Source organism: Taudactylus pleione, unplaced genomic scaffold (assembly GCF_031769625.1).
Source record: "Taudactylus pleione unplaced genomic scaffold, aTauple2 ptg000183l, whole genome shotgun sequence".
Lineage (NCBI taxonomy): Eukaryota > Metazoa > Chordata > Amphibia > Anura > Myobatrachidae > Taudactylus > Taudactylus pleione.
Window position 1 is genome coordinate 1,566,043 of NW_028284585.1, and position 20,599 is coordinate 1,586,641.

General features: G+C 40.8%; 1 pseudogene; it reads right to left on the reverse strand.

Annotated features, from left to right (window-relative positions):
* Positions 1-8,890: 8,890 nt before the first annotated feature.
* Positions 8,891-20,599, reverse strand: part of LOC148519754 (uncharacterized) — a 98,758-nt pseudogene continuing 87,049 nt past the window's right edge.

Genomic DNA, 20,599 nt, shown 5'->3' on the forward strand with positions numbered 1-20,599 from the left:
CTCCCTTCGCAGGTATTGAATTCATATTTTCACCTGTATGCAGAGTCATACCCATGGCGGCAGGTAGACTGTAATAGCCATTATTATCGAGGCACACGTGTTGCAGTCCTATACTTGGTTGAAATGACACACCTGGAAACTGACCTATTCATGATTCACAGTGCCCAACACTGCATGGCATGAAATTCCATCAACATGCACTTACTGAATTATATCTACATGAGAATTATATAATAGTGACAGGTAAGTAGCACATAAAGCCATCAGATTATGTGAATATAGTGAAATATAAAAAATAGAGTCTTGTGGAAACCTGAATGTATGAATAAATCTCTGGATCAGTCAGAAAGAACAAAAGGAATCTTCCAAGGTAACTGACACCTATCAGGTCATCCTTTGATAGGATAGAGAAGCAAGCAAGAGAAATATCTCATTACAGAATGACAGCTGGACAAAAGAATAGACTAGAAGAAGATCAAGACTAACCTCATGTTAAGAAATACTGTAGATATAAAACTTCTACACACCCTTATTGAAATTTCAGGTTCTTTTTAATGCAAAGCATGATATCAAGATGAGTCATGTCAGACCTCTTTCCTCCTTTAATGTGACCTTCAAGCCAACAAAATTCAAGTGAACAATATATAGACAATTTTTAGAACTGAAATACAAAAACTACAATATCCTGGTTGCATAATACACACTTTTTTATAATGGGGCTTTAGTTATGTGCAGTAATGAGAGTCAATGTGATTAACCTAAGGTCAGCTATTCTTGCAATTTTCTTGGTTGCATCCTACTGGGATAGCTATGGTCTGCCAGGAGCTTTCAAAACATCTACAGAATGTATTTTATGTATTTAAAAAAAAAATACGAATCAAGAGAGGTTTATAAATGAATTTCAAACATTTTTATCATCAATAAATGGAGAACATTTGAACCAACAAGGATATTGCCTTATTCAAATTTACTCAATGCTAAAATAAAATTAATAGGTGTTTTCAGAAAATATTAGTTTAGAGGTGTGCATAATTATGCAACCAGTGTATTGTAGGTTTATTAATGTCACATATTGGCACGATAAGGCCCACCATTAAGGTGGGAAATTGTCTGACATGACGCAATTGAATAATGGTGTATATACTTTGTATATCTACTCTATGTAATGGCATAGGCCAACTTTTTTCACATCATTGACCTGGCTCCAATGCTGGTGTGTGCTAATTATTAGCTTCCAGCAGAGGTACTGTATAAGTTGCTGTTGAGATTTGTGGATAGACAGACAGATCATTATCAGTTTGAAAACTGTGATCCTCACATGAGAGTTGACCAACGGTCGGCAGACTGATACCTCTTGTCCTTACCAGTAGGTAGCTACTTAGGTATAAACAAAGTTGGAAGGATATGCTGATTTTTAATTTAATAAATCATGCAGTTTGGTGTTAAGTCATGCCCCCCATTTTATTAATGAAAGGAAATCTATAATGGGCATGGCTGGTGTAGTGGTGAGCATTACTGCTTCATAGCCCTGTTGGTCATTAGTTAAATTCCTTACCAATGTACTATCTGTATAAAGTTTGTATGTTCACCCTGTGCTTGGTGCTCCAGATTCCTCCCATACTAAAACTTAAACTTAACCATAGTTTGTATGTGTGTTCATGTGATGGGGAACATAAATGCTAAGCTGTACTAGAGCTGGGACTAATGTGAATGACTAAAATATGCTCTGTATAATGTGCACTATATAAATAACCTTAAATAAATAAAGAATAGACACATTGAGTCATTTTATGCAGGTAATAAAGCTATGAGGTAACCTGTAATATAATATTTATTTTATGGTAGGGTCTTATTTTTCCTTAAAATAAATGCATTTCAATATGAAGCAATGCAATTTTCTTGTATGAGGTGATCCTCAATTTCCAGATGTGTTTTACCTTCACTGACAGAAATGTGTTCCCTCATGGAACACTCTTACAATAAGTCATATGACTCCTGGCCAGTCAGTGTAGTTTAATAATAGCTTTGTTTTGTTTAAATATAATGTACCATTTATTTATTTATTATTTGCATGATATTTTTCAAATACATGCTAATAAATATGTAGTAACTAGATTAATTATATTTATAGTTTCTAAAAATAAATTATGTGCTCTTTTATGCTTTAGTAGGCAATGCGGATGTTTCTGTGGGAAAATCCCACATCACACAATTCTAAAAGCCGGATGTGCCATCTGGTTTCCATTTCACTGTGTGATTTTGTTGATCTTTCCTTGACTTAAGAAGAAAGAAATAATCTAAATTATGGCATGAAGCACTATTTATAGACCATATTCATATGTGGGATAATTCTAGTTTACTTTAGAATAACATATCATTTTACATTTATAGTTACAAATGCAAAAATATAGCACACAAAATAGAAAAAGTGCTAAGAACACATCTCCAACGTAATTTTAATCTACAGTTTATTGACTAAATAAATTTACAAAATAACTGTGTGCTTTAGAAATGTTTAGGCAATAAGTGTCACTCCAAATCCACCCAAAACTATAAAACTACTTTACTATTTTCAGTATACGTTTGCTCTATTATTCCGAATGCTTGGTATTAGTGTTCTATAGATAAGATGGTATTGTCCTCATTAAGCATTTAGCAGAGCTCCTCTGAGTGTCTGTAGGAATAGTCATCATTATACATTTACTGATAAGAAATACCATACCTGTAAAAAGAGTAAATATAGCTGCTGGTAAATGAATGTTTTATCAATGTAGGCAAAACAATTACTGTATTCAGTAGATAGAGGAGTTCTGTTCCCTACATGGTGGTATATTTTTAATTTCACTATTTTGGTCAGGTTCCAACTTGACTTATATTTATATGGGCATAATATTACTTTATATATATGGGTATAAGCAATCAGTCCAGGGATAAACTCTCTTGTGTGAAAAACAACAACATGGCTGCCGATCTATACTATAATCAAGGATCAAATTCCTTCCCCTGCCTCCCTACCAATGGCTCTCACTGTAATTACAGACATGGAAAAGACTAGGAGAAGGGAGAACATTGCAGCACGTGACCTGCGCAGGGTAAGTATAGTGGGGTAAGAGCAGGGGTTGGGCCGAAGTGACCTGTTATATGCTCGGACAATAGTACTAGTTATCAATAGACTATCAGTTAAAATAAAGTATAATTTTCACCAGACATAAAAAATAGACTGTATTGTGGATTCAAGTTTTTGCACAATGAGTTTCCAGAGCAATATTTTATGACTGCAGTTTAACTCTTGTTATTGAAGATCCAATCGTCTGTTTATATTACATAATTACCATAGACATTCGGGCTCATTTAGTGTTACGTACAGTATATGTCTGGGGTTTGTTTTTAATAAAATATGCATTTTTGAATTGTACATATACGCACCAAAAAAAATGTACACACGTGTATCCATATATATTTATTTTGGCGTTTTGCTGATTTTCATCGCCTTATAAATGGAGAGGCAGAATGAGGGCAAGTAAGGGAGGACAAGCATAGGTCAAGTACAAGGAAGGTGTTTAGATACTTGCCGCTGGTTCTAATGTTTAACCTAGCTTACTCCTTATACATATATCAGCAAACAGGTGAACATACAGCACAATCATGTAACGTGATGAGGTATATACTTAAAACTTTCCTTAAGATGGCGATTCTCCTCTTGTCGCCTTATAACAGTATGATAAATCTTGTGTCGTAAATATGAAAGACAAGAGAATGGAAATTCTCATAGTGTATCATATAAAAAACAAATATTTAGTATGTTCATCCATGAACCTAGTTAATAGCATATAAATAGATGCTTCCTTATAAGTTGCAAATAAAGTATCAAATACAATAAACTTCAATCACAATGGTACAGATGAGGACGTTACCAGATGCATGTGATTGGTATCGCAAGTGGATAGAACTTTTTCCAAGTTGGTGGCTCCGGAACCTTCAAACCTCACTTGCTCCCATCACATAGAGCAACAACATAACTCCTCTGCCACCAAGACAACAGAAATGTCTCCTGCCATAGGCCAATGCGTATCGAGCTTAACTCTTCATCGGGGCAGTATGACAGGAGGAATGAAATGACTGTTCATTTCTAAGATAGATGGTAATCACTTCCGGGTGAAAGTTTGTATGTGCTACCGGCACTAAATCGCACTTTGAACTAATTATAACAGCCGTGGTTGATGCATATATGGTTCACATTTAACACATATGGACAACAGTGAATACCATCATAAAATCATTAAAATTTCTTCTCCGCACAAACCGGAAGTGGACAGTCATTATACTATTCGAGGGCTCTTCTGCCCTTAATACTTATTGTTCATATTCCTAGTATGGGCATTGAATTTTTTTGCCTTTCATCTCCTCCCTAATCGATCCTTGGTTTCTTTATTTTGTCCTACATATTTGTTATGCAGCCCCCGCCTTAACTTCCGGTATTTGGAACGCTTCTGAGCCGCATAAAGCTTCACCGGAAATGACCCCACATGAGTAAATCATCCCTGATATTATCTTCTATTATTGAGATGATAGTTCTTCAGTACATACTGAAATGCGATGGATTCATAAACTAAAAACTCTGCACCCTTACGGATTGAACTTAGACTGTCCTCACTTGTCCAGTTAAAAGGCATAAGTCAGGGCAGTAAACAGAATCAGAATCCTGGTCACAACAAATTATTACTCAAGTTATCACACTGGGTCTGCATAAACTATCATCAGCACAGATGTGTTGGACAGGAAGCTTAAGTCAGCCAATATGAGGATATGAGGAGATCTGGAGAATCAGCTTCCAGATCAGTTGAATCACTAGAGATCAGCTGCATAAAGTCCAGTCTGGAGAGAGCAAATCTACAGCATTGCCTAGTAACACTGAAGATTGGAGGAGCGTGCATGCACAATGTGGTGCTAAGGTAAAAACCTCTTAAACAAGATAGCATTTCCAACAATTTAATTTATTATTAAATTTAAGCTAATGATGGAAATGTCTTACTTGAAGTACGGCAGCAACTGCCATGAATCTTATAAATTTTCAGATCTAAGCTACAAATTATTGCTCCATATATCCAAATAAATAAAGATGTATAAATAAATAAAAGTTCTAAGATTATGGGGTCTATTTACTAAGCAGTGTTAGTGATAAGGTGCCAGCCAATCAGCTCCCAACTCGCAGGCTGTGTTTGAAAAATGACAGTTGGGAGTGGATTGGATGGCAAATTATCACTTTCCTATCACTTTTCACTCTGCCTCCTAACACTGCTCCCTAAGACAGTTATCAATAGCAATCTTACCTCAGGGGTCAATGCAATGATTCTCAGTCCCAGTTATCATGTTAGGGTTTTTTCCCTGATGTTTCTGATGGAATTGTCTTAGTACATTGTGTTAAGAAGGACAACTTTATAGGCCTCATTCTAAAGCTGGGCATCCACTATACAATTTTCTGTCAGATATCTGTCCAATCTGGCTGGTTAGAATGAAAACCTGGTAATGAATGGGCGCAAATGACAATCGTCCATTTGCTCACAAACACCAGAAAATAGCATAAATGGTCGTTCAGACAAATCGGTTAAAACACACAAATTTAACCAATTTGAACAAATTTTTTTGTCCTTTTTTCAGTGTTTAAAACCATATGATCAACTGTCATTTGCTCCTACACATTACCAGGTGGATTGGAGGAAAGTTGGTCTGCTGTATGACCAGCTTAAGAAACAGCAAGTAACTATGTACCTTGGTAAAACCATGTTGCACTGCAGGTGAGGCAGATTTAAAATGTGCAGAGGGAGTTAAGCTGTCCATACACAGTGCCATTTTCAGTTGGTAAGATTAGCCCCTGAAATTCTTCCCTTGAAATTATCTCTACGATGTGTACAAATGGTGTACGATTGGACATATGATCATATGATCCGATGCGTTGTTTGCGATTTCAAATCATTAACAATGCATCGTTTATTGCTAAGCACCTCGCAATAAATCTTCTGGAATTTGAATAGGTGAGGACTTAGCTAGGGGGGTATAAAAGGCAGCATCCATTTTAAATCTGTGCACACTCTGCTCAGTGACTAGTGAGGCTTGGTTTTATACTCTGCTGAACGCTGTACTTTGCTAGTGTGTTTTGCTTTGTTTTAAGGCTTGCCCTTTACAAAGTGTGTTATTTCTCTACTTTCTGATGGATTCCTAACGCCATAAGCTTCTGTTAGCCTATGGCTTTCTGAGGCTAAAAGGTGTAGAATATATAGGAGAGGAGGAGGATGCAGTCCTGCTGGACCAAGGAGTTGCTGACGAGGAGGGAGACCCGCTCCCATATGCCCCTGCTGATGGAGATTCAGGAGAACAACCCGGACGATATCGCAACTACCTCCGGATGGATGACACCACATTCCAGGAGTTGCTGCGTCTGGTGATCCCCTATATCCAGAGGCAGGATACCAGCATGAGGAGGGCCATTCCGGCTGAGGAGTGGTTGGTGGCTACCCTGAGGTACCTGACTACAGGATGGTCTTTTGAAGACCTGAAGTTCGGGACCCTCAATTCCGCCCAGGCATTGGGGCACATCATCCCGGACACCTGTGAGGCCATTGTGAAAGTCCTGAAGTTCCAGTACTTTAATGTTATTAAAAACACAACAATGTATTTTTGTGTAATTTTTTTAAATTTTTTATTTGTAAACACATATGTAACAACCAACATGGCTGTATTTAACAGTGTATAACCAACATTACTGTTTTTTTGGGGTACAACAATGAGACCCGCTCCCATATGCCCCTGCTGATGGAGATTCAGGAGAACAACCCGGACGATATCGCAACTACCTCCGGATGGATGACACCACATTCCAGGAGTTGCTGCGTCTGGTGATCCCCTATATCCAGAGGCAGGATACCAGCATGAGGAGGGCCATTCCGGCTGAGGAGTGGTTGGTGGCTACCCTGAGGTACCTGACTACAGGATGGTCTTTTGAAGACCTGAAGTTCGGGACCCTCAATTCCGCCCAGGCATTGGGGCACATCATCCCGGACACCTGTGAGGCCATTGTGAAAGTCCTGAAGTTCCAGTACTTTAATGTTATTAAAAACACAACAATGTATTTTTGTGTAATTTTTGAAAATTTTTTATTTGTAAACACATATGTAACAACCAACATGGCTGTATTTAACAGTGTATAACCAACATTACTGTTTTTTGGGGGTACAACAAAACCAACATGGTCTTTATTTTAGCCAAACTAGTATATCAACAAACACTTGCTGATAGAGTGGCGAGGAAATATTCCTTCAAGAAACTTTTTGCCTTTACAGGAAGACACATATAAGTTTCACACAAAATAACAGGTGTATCAACCATTTTTTGGCTGCCCAATAGATAGCCAAACATATAAAGAGTTTTAACGGTTTCTGATGAAATCGTTAAAACAGTACAACGGAGAAATGCGTTAAGGATTGAGGATTCACTTGCATGTTGGTCCATTATTGCCAAAGTTCTCCAGTAGTACGCGTTACAACAACCGGGACTCCTTGGATATAAAGTTGCCATCTCTGATTTCAGCACAAGCCATGCATTCCCTCCTTACACCGGCCGATGACGTGTTGCTCCCGCTGACCTGGCTCCACAACAATATCAGGTGGTTGCTATCAATAGCTCTAGGGGAGCCGAGGTTCTGCCCTCACGCTGCCGCAATTCCGGGATCGTTACTGGGGAGCAAGATCTACAGCGGTGGTGAGGTGCACTCATGGTAGTAAGGTTGAATTTAACATCAGCGGATTTCTAAATCACACCGGATTTCTAGAGACTTTTGTTGGACTATATATTAGGATGTTCTCCTTTACATTATACGTCTCCCTTTTATGTACCTATTGAGGGTTAACAAATAATCTTTTTGGGCCATTTTTTGTGGTTTTAAACAAAATTTTATGTTCTAATTGTATGTTATGGTAATTATACTTTATAAAGAGGCAATTGGGAGCCCAAAGATAGAATATTACAAATTCATTTAATATGTGTGTTTATTTACCAGTGTTTCCAGAAACCTCATTGGGAGCATAGTGGATAATATAAATCTATTTATCTGTTGATTTTTTATTCTTATTAGATTTTAATTGTGCCTGATATAGATATATCTTACATCTGCAAGTTTTTTCTGTTAACCAATAGATAGCCAGCTGCATGCAGGGTATAAGGTGTGTCAGATGATGGATTGAAGAGGGCAAGAAGCGCATGGCGCAAGTGCAGATTGAGGCCCCCGCAAACCACAATCTGCCCTTGCACCATCGGTTTGGTCACCCTCTCCAAACCGCATTGTCCACACCCTATACCCTGCAACAGGTATTGGCCAACCAAAAACTGCCTGATACAGAGGAAATATTCCTTCAAGAAACTTTTTCCCTTTACAGGAACACACGTATAAATTTCACACAAAATAACAGGTGTATCAACCATTTTTTGGCTGCCCAATAGATAGCCAGCTGCAGGGTTTGTGATGGATTCAAGAGGGCAAGGACAGCATACGTTAAAAGACAATTTTAAATAAACTTAATAGATCCAGAGAGGACGGTGGTTCACTCCCTGGGTTCTCAGAAGAGTTCTCCTCGGGGACTGTGTCCATTAAAAGACTTCTGGATTCACGCTGGGGTTCCACTTCATGGAGGAATTCCAGAAGTTTATGGTACCATAACATACTAGTATAGATATCATCTGCCCCCGCTCCAGATGCCTGGGAGTCACTTTCCTTCTTCCTCTCCCTCACATAAACGGTCCACAAGTTCTGGATCCTCAGTTTGACCCATTTGGGGGTTGCCTCGTCATGATACCTGAGGCTGAAGGTCACCATCTCATCAATAGCAGCAGCCTTTTTCTACTTGTTGCTATAATCCTTTGACTTAATTTTCCATAGGCACTCATGGGCCCTGTACAACTCCAGGAAGCCCGTGATGAACTGCCATTTTCTAATGCTTGTCATTTCTGGTGAAATAAAAAACATAAACTGTAAAAAGATATAGCAGTTCACATTAAAACTGTAAAAACATCTGCTTTAACACAGTTTGTTTGAAAATGTTTATGACGGTTTCAGTTCTAAAGTTTATAAAGTTGAATAGTTTAAATAATAAATATAAGATTCCAAAAAATATAATGCTCCTTAATATTTAAACAAGGGTGTTCCAGGGTACAATAAAACATTGGCGGCAGGGTGTGCCAGGGTACAATAAAACACTGGTGGCACAGTGGCAAAAACAAGAGTGTGCCAGGGTACAATAAAACAGTGGTGGCACAGTGGCAAAAACAAGGGTGTGCAAGGGTACAATAAAACATTGGTGGCACAGTGGCAAAAACAAGGGTTTGCCAGGGTACAATAAAAAATTGGTGGCACAGTGACAAAAACAAGGGTGTGCCAGGGTTAAATTTCACATTGGTGGGACAGTGGTCTAAACAATAGTGTGACAGGGGAATAAACATTGGTTCCACAGTGGTTACAGAGTAGGCAGTATAGTACATATACTCACTTGCCAAGGCTCACGATGCGCACAATGCTGCTAGCTGTTCTCCGTTCTGTTGTCTCTCAATCTCAAAATGGAGAAGGGGAGTGGCCAAGGATTTTGCAAGACCTCGTACAATGTGTGTCACATCGTACACAACAGGTCGTAATTTTACAGTTTTCCCATAGGATGTACGATGCAGATCTATGACGGCAGGAACGCGCTTTGTCATCGTAAATGTCCAAAAACTACACACGATGTGCACGATTGATCGTTACAATCGATCTAAATCGTCCACATTGTGTAAAAAATCGCACCGTGTATGGGCCGCTTTAGATTTGGGAGGGGTGTCTCCTAACTAAAATTGCAGTGTAAAAATAAAGCTGTTAGGTTTACAGGGAAATCAGGGGAAAGCTGGGAGATCTGAGCACAGGCGGGTTGGAACTGATCTGAAATGTATATCAATTTATATGTAATAATGTTATAGTTATCCACAATTGCAGAATAAATTACTATTATGAATAAACAATAGTCACTCATGTGGAGGTGCTCCCCTGAGAGTACATGTGTTAATGTTAAAGTTCCTTTTCTTCTTTTGTCCTCTTAAAAATAAAGCTGTGCAGTATTTGTGGGCTACATGCAAAAGCAGCCAGTATTTACCCCACATGAAAAAAAATGTATGTATTTGCAGTTTGCACCCCTCACTTTGCAACGGAATCGGTATGTAATCCTGGCTGCCACATGGCCAGCGCTGGAAATCCCGATCGTCCCCAAGGTAAGTATAAACTAACCTAACCTAACCCCCTAACCCTAACCTTCCTTAGGGGTGCCTAACCTTAACCTCCCCCCCAAATGCCTAACCCTAATTCCCCCTCTAAGTGCCTTCAATCGGGATGCCGGGCGTCAGTCTCCTGGCGTGGGGTAAATGACAGGCGTCTAGATATAGACGCCGGTCATTTATCCCACGCCGGGATAAAGCAGTCGGGAAGCTGGCTCTTTGGTATTAAGGCAGCCGGTTTCCCGAATGCATACCCTTTGCAACATGGTTTGCCCAGGTACACAGTTACTTGCTCTATCTTACTCTATTCCAAAATCCGAATCAGACCCTCTGTCTTCTGAACTCCAGTGTAATTATTAAGCTTTAATCACAGTCTTCAGGCAAGATTTTGCAGAGAGTCGACACAATGGTGGACACAAAAAAGGTAGACACGTGGTTTATCGCTATTTTCAGTTAGGCATTTGGCAGAGGGTTAGGTTTAGTCTGCGGAAGGGGACAGATATGTTTATGCACTATGAGGAGGGCTAGGGTTAAGCACCAGGGACAGGGTTAGGCTTAGGGTAAAAATAACAAAAACAGTGTCAACCTTTTATGTGTCAACCTTTTGACCATGTTGATCTTTTACCCTGTAGACCTTAGTTCATGTCGACTTTTGTCCCTATCGACCTATTGCCTGTCTATTGCTGTACCTTCAAGGACATAAAAGGGATATAGAGTTGCATGTTCAATGAGGAGAATTTATTTAAACCTATTTACTATAGGTGTGTTTCACATAACATACTGTATATAATAAAACCCATAAGAATGTTTGCATATGCCTCGAACATCTTTTGGGATTTATTTACAAAGCAGTTGCTTCTGGCAGGATGCAGGTGAAAATATATAATAAAAGCACCGGCAGTCAGTGCAATGCACACTGTGTTTCACACTGACTATGGGTGTTTTTTTACATTTTCACCTGCAACCCATCGGTAAGCAGCGGCTTGCAGAAGCTGTTACTTTGTAAATAAAGCCCTTTGATTCAATCAAATAACTTGAAAATTAATGGAAGAGGATACTGGTTTATATTTGTGATGTAGTTCAGGCTGTGAAAATGTATGCATGGATGGAAATCCCTGTCCTTTTTCTTAACAAAAGAAGAATCCAGCACGAGTTGCATAGGTGGAAGTGCTGATGAAACCCCTTTCCAGGTTTTCTTTAATGTATTCTGACATGGAGTGGGTTTCAGGAAGAGAGAGAGACTAAACTTGTTCTCTGGAAGATGTCTTCCTGGCATAAGATCTATGGGACAGATCCAGTCTTGGTGTGGGGGTGGTTTCAGCAGCTTCCTTGTTACATACATCTTGGAACACTTTATAGGCTGGAGGAATTGCAGGTTTCTCAGAAAAAGAAGTAGTACATTGAGGAAGGACTAGTTGATTTGGCCTTGTTTGGCGTTGTACTTTTCCAGTCTGCTAGTCAAATATTGGACAGGATCCTTTTTTGGGGTCAGTTTACCTGTTGAATCCATTAGGCCAGTACAAACTGTCACAATATTAGGTCCTTGAAAATCTGGGCATTCTGGTGCACTAGAGAATCTTGATGGACTTAAATGCAGTTTCTCAAGAGGACTAGTAGGGATTGAGAAGGTGGGCTGGCTGCTTCATAACACAGAACATCACGACTGGATCACAAATAGGATGAGCTGTATTAGCTGCACAGAGGGAATTAGAGAATGTGTAGGCAGTGAAGCAGAATGCCATTTTTATGGGATTGCCCATATGTAGGCACTCGAAGACAAAAACTAGTTTCCAGGATATACAGTATAGGAACACTGGTTCAGGTTTTCAGAATATTCCCTGTAGGAACACAGGTACAGGTTTTCTGGAAATTCAGTGTATGAACACTGGTGTAGGTTTTCAGGATATTCAGTGTAAGAACACTGATGTAGGTTTCAGGATCTTCAGTATAGGAACACTAATGCTGGTAAGCAGAATCTTCAGTGTAGGAATGCAGATGCAGGTTCTCAGGATCATTACTGCAGGATAACTGATGCAGGTTCATATGATCTTCACAGTGATGCAGGTTAGCAGGATCTTCAGAGTAGGAACACTGATACAGGTTAGCAGGAGCTTCAGTATAGGAATACTGGAGTAGGTTTTCAGGTTCTACAGTGTGTGCACACTAATGCAGAGAAGGAACTTGGAGTCAAGGTTCTAGCCTCTGGGAGACTTATTGTACTGGCAATGTACTGGGAGGATTCCTGCTTTAAATAGGGCACATTGACTGGTGATTAGTCCATCCAATACTATGATCAGGACCTGCTGTACTCTGATAAATTGGACATCCAGGTGACATCATTCCAAGATGGTGGCACCCACAGACCAGTGTCGTGGAAAACACCGGTGGAGGACACCATGTGCAGGTAACTGTTTGATGTTGAGGGACACCGCTAGATCCAATAATGGAGCCCAGGATCTGGTATTCACCAGATCGCTATTCTACTTATACGCATGCAACGCAGTTGCTAATATCAGTGGTGATATTTAAATGTTTGTATTTGCATTGCAGTCGCAGCCTGACATAAGGACACCTACTTCCCCTTACACACATCCATATACTTGGCCAACACCGAAAAACAGTCGGTAACATTGAGTAACATCGGACCCATATGCACAGTTAATGAAGCTCAGGCCTTACTCAGGAATAATTTACTTCTGCGCACGCTAAGAGACTTCAGATGATGTCGCATTGGCTAATTTATGCATGCCCATGCAACAGCGTTAAAACGCACTGGCACGCCTGCGTTTGGCCGACCACCCCCCATCACCGCCCACAAATGGCACTTCCTGTCAATCACTCTGTCATGGGTCTGCATATCCTTTGTGATCGCAGTCCCAATCGCAGCATCTGGCTCGCGCACATGCACTGTGATGAATTAATCGACTGATTGTGTGCATATAAGCAACTGCATTCCTTGCTGAATCATGCCCAATATTTATAAAAACTGCTTATAAGAGATTCTTATATTTACACCAAAGTAGTGCATTCCTGGCGAAGAGAATGTCCTCCAAAGTGCAGTCAGCATGTATCCACAAAGAGTCCCAGGGAAGCCCCAACACTACTAGTCTGTTCAAAAACTTAATAAGAACACTACATCACCACATTGGTTACTATTTCCATTACACATATCATTATGTCTCTGTCAACATTATTTATTTAAATAAAATGTTTCCAAAATGATCACCTTATATGTTAGACTACAATATACAAAAATGTTACTCAATATATGCCTACATACAGCACTAAGTTTGGAAAATATTCAGCTGTGACATATCTGTTGTTGGTGTAACATTGTTTATAGCTTTTTCCCTGTCTCTTCATGATTCTCATTTGCCTCTGTCTAGCTACAGTATTTACAGGGGATGTAGTCATTAGGTTAACAATTATTGACATTGATGATGTTGACAGTTATGATGTTAACATTGTTAAAATGTGCACAGGCAACATGCCAACATTGTCTGATTGTTGACATGTGAAATGATGAATGTCCACATTGGGGTTAGGCTGTGGGCTGGGGAGTTAGGCACTAGGGGAAGCTTAGGTTTAAGCTATGGGGGGGAGGGAGGTTAGGCACTAGAGGGAGGGTTAGGGATTAGGGTTGAGGATAGGGATTGATTACTTACTGGAGTGCTGGAGGATCACAGCTCTAACCCGGATGTCACGGTCACATGACTGCCAGGTCCCGGTAGATGCCACATGTGAGAATGCCCTGTAGAGCCAGCTCCCTGTCATAAACTGCTGCAGTTCTGGAAGTGAAAAAACAGTTCAACAATGACTTTGTTTTGTCACTGCCAGGACTACAGAAGATAGATGTTAGTGAATGGGCTGAATATACTTTGCTTGAAGTTGTAGCCTACAAAGGAGTTGTACTCTGCAGTCAAGTCACCACATTTGAGGGTTCGCTAAACATAGTCTCCATCTGTTAATCTGCTTCCTACTAGCCATCACATTGGTAAATTTGTCGTACTGCAGGGCCGCAACTAGGGGAAGCTTAGGGGATGTACTTATGAGAGGCCACCAGTCTCAATCCAGACACAGGAATCCCGGCAAGGGATTTAACATATGCGTCGAAATACCAACGCCTATGTTAATCCCAATGCCAGAACGCCAACAGGATGCCTGACTGATCTTCCTCAGCAGAGGGTAAGTAGACACTTAGACGGAGATGGGGGGGTTAGGTTTAGGGACCCCCCAGGGGGACTTAGGGTTAGGCACCCCCTGGGGAAGGTTAGGGTTAGGCTAGGGGAAGGGGGGGGGTTAGGTTTCAGCACTAGGGGGAGGTTAGGGTTAGGCACCCCCCTGGGAGGGTTAGGTTTAGGGAGCGGGGAGGGGGGATTAGGTTTAGGCACTAACAGGGGGAGGTTAGGGTTAGGCACTAGGCGGGATGTTAGGGTTAGGCACCCCTAAGGAAGGGTTAGGGGGTAGATGGGTTTTAGGGATAGTAAACTTACATGCGCTGTTGGGATTTTGAACCATCGGGCAGCAGGCATCGGGATTTGAACAGCCAGCCTGTAGTCCGGCGGTCATTCATACTGATTCCAAAGCTAATGGGGCATGTGACCTGGGTGCCAGACTTGAGGGGGTGCTGGGGAGAGGCTCCTGGGAGGCTAGGTTGCTGTTCTTGTAGCTTTGGAGCCACATCCCGGCCTTGAGTGGCACAGAGACTCCATCAGTCTAATGTGGTGCCGGTTGCAAGCTAATCAGCAGAGGCTGCCGGTCTGTGAGCTCCAATTGGTTCGCAAGCGGCGGCACATTACAATGACAGCAGTGCTGACAGTTCACCAGGGTGTGGCAGCCCCGTCCCGCGCCACCCCATGCTCACCCACCGCAAGGTAAGAGAAGGGAGATGGGGCCTTATTGGGGAATAATGTGGCATAATGTATAAGGGGCATTACTGTGGCTTAATTAATAAGGGGCATTACTGTGGCTTAATGTATAAGGGACATTACTGTGGCATAATGTGTTGTAAGGGGCATTATTATGGCAGAATGTGTTGTAAGGGGCATTACTGTGTTGCATAATGTGTTGTAAGGGACATTACTTTTGCATAATGTGTTATAAGGGACATTACTGTGTGGCAGAATCTGTTGTAAGGGGCATTACTGTGGCATAATGTGTTATAAGGGTCATTAATGTGTGGCATAATGTGTTATAAGGGGCATTACTGTGTCACAAAATCACACACCCTTTTCGTCCTCTATGTTGTATTTTTTTGGGGGGTGCCAAATTATGGCCTTGCCCCGGGTGACCAAAATCCTAGTTTTGGCCCTGCCTACTGTATGTATTAAGTAGCGCCTGCTATGCAAACTAGTCACAAGGTTTAGCTTTGCATACTTGCCACCAGAATGAACTCTATATCATGCATGGCTATCCTTATTATCTTTTATTTAAAAAGTGCCAAGATACTACTTAGTATTGTACATAAATAATATTGTGATACTTAAACTTGACCTAAAGTAAATTGAAATGGAAGGTAAAGATGACCTTGCACAAAGCAGTGAATTAAGAAGTGGTTGGCAACACTTCATACAGTATCTAAGATATCATAGTAACAATATTAGCTATTGATGGATATACATGTCCGTGGATACCGGCTCTTTGCTAATTCTTTGCTTGTTCAGGGGCTTTGTTTGCTCCTGTCTGGGCAGTTGTTAACTATAGATAGAGCACTAGTTTCCAGAAGTTGTTAATTGCTGGTACAGGGCCAGTTCTTGTCATCAGCTCCTAACATTTTTTGCAGCATTTACCACTTGCTGCAGTTGGTGTCTTAAGCTCAGTAGTTGCTTGCTTGCATCCTGGAATGTTAGAGCCCTCTTTGGAAAAAGGGATAGGTACATGAAATCTAAAAGGGATGCAATCGGGAAGCCGGCTGACATTATCCCGACAGCCGGCTACCCGACTGTCATATCCCAGCAAGGGTGAAATGACCGGCATATAGATGTAGACGCCGCTCACTTTACCGACACCGGGAGACTGGCGCCCGGCATCCCGATCGAAGCGATCGGGATGCCGAAGCGATCGAAGCCGTGAGCGGACAGCCGGTCAGGAGGGTGAGGGTTAGGTTTAGGGCTCCAGGGGGGGACAGGGTTAGGCACCCCCTGGGAGGTTAGGGTTAGGCTAGGGGGAGGGAGTGCTAGGGTTAGGCACCCCCTGGGGGAGGTTAGGGTTAGGGAAGGGGGGGATTAGGTTTAGGCACTTAGAGGGGGGATTAGGGTTAGGCACAGGGGGGGAGGTTAGGGTTAGGCACCTCTATGGGGGGGTTAAGGGGTAGGATAGATTAGTTAGTACTTACCTGGGGACGATCTGGATTTCCTGCGCTGTCGGGCTGCCGCTGCCGGGATCTGTTCCTCTGTCGGCCTGACGCTGCCGGGATTCAAACTGCTGGCCATGCGGCCGGCGGTATTACATACCGATTCCATATAAAATGTGATACATTAGGTCTAGAAACAAGTTAACCCTCCAGAAATCCCTTTCCCTAATAATCCTGAATTTAAATCAATAGCAATCACATTTACTACATAGGCCTTCTTAACTGTAACAAGCCCTGACATTAGGTTAATAGCATTTACATTTAATAAATAACCCACCTCCTTAAAATCAGCCCCACATTTATTTATTATTGCAACATTAAGAAAATAGTTCCATCAGACGACCCTAGATTTATAGACCCTACCATAAGCCCTATTAATTTAAAGTTTCCCAACCATTTTCTTCAATCCAGTGCCAGACATTTTAGAGTTGTATGCATTTCTGTGGTCAAAACACCTCTATCCATATGCAGAGGGTGACACCAAAATGCCAGGTCCTCCACAGTGACAGGGAGTGGGGTGCTGCACACGGCTCCTGTAACTGGGGAGGAGCCAGCAGTGCAGGCACATTTTCCGGGGGCAGCCCATCATCTCCGGGAATGCTGAGCATGCCCGCAGAATGATGTAAACAGGGGTTTCCAGCAAAGCCATGTCACCGGGTTGAAGAAGCCACATTACCTTCCAAATTAGACCACACCCCTTTTCCAGACAGGTGTTGGGGGCTATTTACCACACTGGATTTCTCTGACCCTGGTCTCCACTGGCCATATGCTTGATTCATATCAGTGCGCCATTGCACAAACCAATACACTGGTGCAAAAGATCCATCAGAAAACAGGTATCCTTATCCATACATAGCCCACAATTGTAAAAGAAAATACTTGTACCAGTAACTCAATGATGCTCAGCTTAGTTGTGAGGGGTCCTTTGAGCGCTCATAGGAACCTCTAGAGGATAGGTTCGATGTGCGGTATGCTGTGGGCTTGTCCTCTAGGGGTTCCTTTGGATGCTCAAAGGACCCCTCACAACTAAGCCAAGCATCACTCAGTTACTGGTACAGGTATTTTTTTTACACATCTGTAATTCTTTAAGCAACCTTGCCTAAACCGTAATCGATCTTCAAATCTACCCCTGCTAGAGAGCACTTTCTTCTCTCTTCTCCATAATATCGACATAACCAGATGTGAATATCGACAGACAAAACGACAGTGCAGTTTTAGCCTAAACCTAGCCTTAAGCCTAACCCTAACTGCATCCTAACTCTACCCCAAATTGCAGCGTTCAAATGGACAGGCACGTCTGCGTTTCTCCGACTACTCCCCTATCACCACCCCCAAACGCTGACCTGACATTACTCACTCTGTGATGGCTTTGTGTCTTCGTGAGTGATTGCAGAGCAATCGCAATGCTCACACATGGGCACTGTGGTGCATACGCATTAGCAGTACACAACAATCGGCCATCTGCATACGCTAATTCAATAGCGATCCATGCTGAATCGGGCCCAATGTCAATATTATGAAAATGTTCATTTTTGAATGTCAACATTCTGAAAATGTAGACATCATGAATGGCGAATATCAGACCATGTAATGGTGTAAACATTTTGAATGTTGACATTCTAAATTTAGATATGCTGACTACATCCCAGTCTTGCGAACCCCTAACTGGAAGTGTGAAAGAAGGAACATAATGTTTTTTCAGTTGCACATCCCTGGCCAACTAATTTGGAAGAGAATATTCATGTAGTGTGATTGGCATGAATTTCATTAGATTTTTCTCACTATCACTGGTATCTATTTACAAAAAAGAAGCATCTCAAATATTAGGATGTACATGTAGTATATACGAGAATAAGGTAAGCATTGTGCACATTAAGCTCAGCCTTCTGCTCTCTCCCATGTGCTGAAGGTGGAATGAGAGAGTCTGGAACGCACCTAGCTAAAGTTTGAAGATTGCATCTGCTGTCAGCTATCAATGTCCCTCCCAAACTGATGAGAGTACAATTGTAGAATAAAAAATAGAGGGAGGGCAAAGAGATACCTGACACGTGGGTGGGTGGGTGATATCACTAGTGCTGGGGTGCTGTTGTGTGCACAACAGCTGCCCTTGTGATCTAAAATACTGTACTGCATGTTTCACCACGACTGGCTTGTTCTCAGTTGTCTGGGAGAGTTTGGGAGTGTTGCCTGGGAGAAATTGCAATATTTTGTCAGGATAACTGTCACATTTTAACTGTGAACTTTTTTCAGCTACAAAACAATGTCTTCAGCTCTTTAGCACACAGACGTAGTCATTACTTATTTGTCTCAATAGTGTTTCCTCTGCTGTGGGTTGATAGCAAAAACATGAAAAACATTATAATGCTGTGCTCAACCCACTGCTTTGCTGTACAGCCCTGCTTCATGGAGATTGCCAGACAACCTCAGAGGTCCAGGAGATTACTCACTATTTTTGGAGTCTCCTGGAAATTCTGAGAGGGTCAGCAAGTATACAATAAACAGTAGGTACATACCTTGATGTGTGGTCTACAAAAACATTTGAAGTGGGCATTCTATGCCTTTTTTAATTGAGGACCAAGATGTTCTGGGGTATATTTACTAAATTGTGGGTTTTTAGAAGTGGAGATGTTGCCCATAGCAATCAATTAGATTCTACTTAAAATGTATGTAGCCCCCTTATAGAAGATAATAGCTATAATATGACTGGTTGATATGGGCAACATCTCCACTTATACCCCTCTGAATTAGTTTTTTGCTGTTTTACCATGCCACCAATTGTATTTGTCAGTATAAATTAATTATTACCTAAATAAAAAGTATTTTACAATACCATCCCAACTCTCCAAGGGAAAATATTACACTGTACAAATGAATTACAGTATTTATTTAATGAGGAATCTACCAGCAATTAAAGTAACTTCATTATGTAAAGCAGGAAACGGCTACAAAATATATTTTTTAATAGTTTGTTTAAAATATGAAATGTCGCTAATTATTATGATTCTGTTGTATTAATGACATATTAATTATTGATGTTTATATTTCATTTGACTTAATGCATTTTTAATTATTTTTTTTTTATTTCCTTCTTGTAATTAGCTATATCAGCGCTGTGATAGTCCATGGGACATCAAAACTGATTCTTCATTTTCAAATTCATGCTGTGTCCAAATATGTAGTGAAAATCATGCTTTTTAGGCTATATTAACTAATAAAAATGACAGCAATAAGAATACATACATGAATTACAAATTTCTTTAAATAGCTTCTATATTGAGATAAAGTATCATTCTAATTTAAACTGCAACACTCCATTTTACATACCACAAGCCATCAGTTTCAGATTAAATCTTTAAGAAATTATGTAATGATTTTTTACGAATGTACAAAAGTCTGCCATGCAAATCTATTTTGTGACATCATGCTCTTAGATTATAAATATATATTTGGTACATGGACTGCCTGTTACCTTAGTGGAGCACCTCTTTGATGAATTGTGTTGGAATGTGAGTGCGGATTATTGATAGATAGATGGATGGATGGATGGATGGATAGATAGATAGATAGATAGATAGATAGATAGATAGATAGATAGATAGATAGATAGAAATGACAGGCTTAATCCATGGCACTCAACCATCTGGGGTGTCCTTGGTATATGGCCACACCATCATCTTAAATATATATATATATATATATATTTATATATATATATATATATATATACACACAATTGGCTTTTATCCATGGCACTCAAACATGTCCATTGACAGTGGTATGTTAGTTCCAAAGTATTGCAATAATTTGTCAAGCTGACTAATGATGTCACGGTCTTCCCATTCTGGTCAGTCCCTACACCATACTTTCCAACTTTCCCTGAATGTAAGGGAGACTCCCTGCTGAGATAATAGCAGTCTCCCTTACTCCCTCAAGATTCTAACAATCTCCCTGATTGCACAT